A 2644-nucleotide genomic window follows, 5' to 3' on the forward strand; every position below is an offset into this window, starting at 1 on the left:
AATACCCTGTATATAGCCTCCACATTGACTCTGTACCGTAATACCCTGTATATAGACTCCACATTGACTCTGTACAGGTACCCCCTGTATATAGCCTCCACATTGACTCTGTACCGTAATACCCTGTATACAGCCTCCACATTGACTCTGTACCGTAATACCCTGTATATAGACTCCACATTGACTCTGTACCGTAATACCCTGTATATAGCCTCCACATTATCTATGTACCGTAACACCCTGTATATAGCCTCCATATTGACTCTGTACCGTAACACCCTGTATATAGCCTCCACATTGACTCTGTACCGTAATACCCTGTATATAGCCTCCACATTGACTCTGTACCGTAATACCCTGTATATAGCCTCCACATTGTCTCTGTACTGGTACCTCCTGTATATAGCCTCCACATTGACTCTGTACCGGTACCCCCTGTATATAGCCTCCACATTGACTCTGTACCGTAACACCCTGTATATAGCCTCCACATTGACTCTGTACCGTAATACCCTGTATATAGCCTCCACATTGTCTCTGTACTGGTACCTCCTGTATATAGCCTCCACATTGACTTTGTACCGGTACCCCCTGTATATAGCCTCCACATTGACTCTGTACCGTAATACCCTGTATATAGCCTCCACATTGACTCTGTACCGGTACCCCCTGTATATAGCCTCCACATTGACTCTGTACCGGTACTCCCGGTATATAGTCTCCACATTGACTCTGTACCAGTACCTCCTGTACATAGCCTCCACATTGACTCTGTACCGGTACCCCCCTGTATATAGCCTCCACATTGACTCTGTACCGGTACCCCCTGTATATAGCCTCCACATTGACTCTGTACCGGTACCCCCTGTATATAGCCTCCACATTGACTCTGTACTGGTACCCCCTGTATATAGCCTCCACATTGACTCTGTTCTGGTACCCCCTGTATATAGCCTCCACATTGACTCTGTACCGGTACCCCCTGTATATAGCCTCCACATTGACTCTGTACCAGTACCCCTGTATATAGCCTCCACATTGACTCTGTACCGTAACACCCTGTATATAGCCTCCACATTGACTCTGTACTGGTACCCCTGTATATAGCCTCCACATTGAAGACAGGGTGACTGAGACAAGACAGGGTGACTGAGACAAGACAGGGTGACTGAGACAAGACAGGGTGACTGAGACAAGACAGGGTGACCAAGACAAGACAGGGTGACTGAGACAAGACAGGGTGACTGAGACAAGACAGGGTGACTGAGACAAGACAGGGTGACCGAGACAAGACAGGGTGACTGAGACAAGACAGGGTGACCGAGACAAGACAGGGTGACCGAGACAAGACAGGGTGACTGAGACAAGACAGGGTGACTGAGACAAGACAGGGTGACTGAGACAAGACAGGGTGACTGAGACAAGACAGGGTGACTGAGACACCCTGTCCCTACAGGTCTAACCGATGACACAAGTCACTGTGTTGCGATGAGAACACGGAAGCAACGCTCTGTGCTTTTTAAAACACGTGATGTTTTAAACATACTAGCTGGAAATGTCACGAGCCCAGGTGACTGATAACCAGTCTTTATAAAATCAAGGTCAGTGTGTGCAGGAAGACTTCAGAGAAACATCCTCTCGTATCTCAGCCTGTTATTAGTGAACGCTGAGTGACGCCATGTTGATCACACTCCTCTTAATAATGACAACAGAAGAAGACAGGGTGGGTGTATCTCCCTTCTCCAGGACAACAGAAGAAGACAGGGTGGGTGTATCTCTCTCTGCTCCAGGACAACAGAAGAAGACAGGGTGGGTGTATCTCTCCCTGCTCCAGGACAACAGAAGAAGACAGGGTGGGTGTATCTCCCTGCTCCAGGACAACAGAAGAAGACAGGGTGGGTGTATCTCTCCCTGCTCCAGGACAACAGAAGAAGACAGGGTGGGTGTATCTCTCCCTGCTCCAGGACAGCAGAAGAAGACAGGGTGGGTGTATCTCTCCCTGCTCCAGGACAGCAGAAGAAGACAGGGTGGGTGTATCTCTCCCTGCTCCAGGACAGCAGAAGAAGACAGGGTGGGTGTATCTCTCCCTGCTCCAGGACAGCAGAAGAAGACAGGGTGGGTGTATCTCTCTGCTCCAGGACAACAGAAGAAGACAGGGTGGGTGTATCTCCCTACTCCAGGACAACAGAAGAAGACAGGGTGGGTGTATCTCTCTGCTCCAGGACAACAGAAGAAGACAGGGTGGGTGTATCTCTCTGCTCCAGGACAACAGAAGAAGACAGGGTGGGTGTATCTCTCTGCTCCAGGACAACAGAAGAAGACAGGGTGGGTGTATCTCTCTGCTCCAGGACAACAGAAGAAGAGGGTGGGTGCTCTCTCTGCTCCAGGACCTCACTCACTAAAACAGTTCTACCTTCTCAACACGGCGACGATACAGTCTGGACCAGGAAGTGTTTAACCTTCAGACCGAGGCTTTAACACAGACAAACACACTCACAAACACCACTTACCTCGCTAGCTACCGTCATTCACATCTCACTGTCATCGGGTGTGTGTGTGTGTGTGTGTGTGTGTGGAGGGGGGGCGTCTGGAGGAGGGAAGATGGAGAGAGGAGGAGGAGGAGGAGGAGTGGGAGGGTGAAGAT

The sequence above is a fragment of the Oncorhynchus clarkii genome, chromosome 3 (genome assembly GCF_045791955.1).
Source record: "Oncorhynchus clarkii lewisi isolate Uvic-CL-2024 chromosome 3, UVic_Ocla_1.0, whole genome shotgun sequence".
Classification (NCBI taxonomy): Eukaryota; Metazoa; Chordata; class Actinopteri; order Salmoniformes; family Salmonidae; genus Oncorhynchus; species Oncorhynchus clarkii.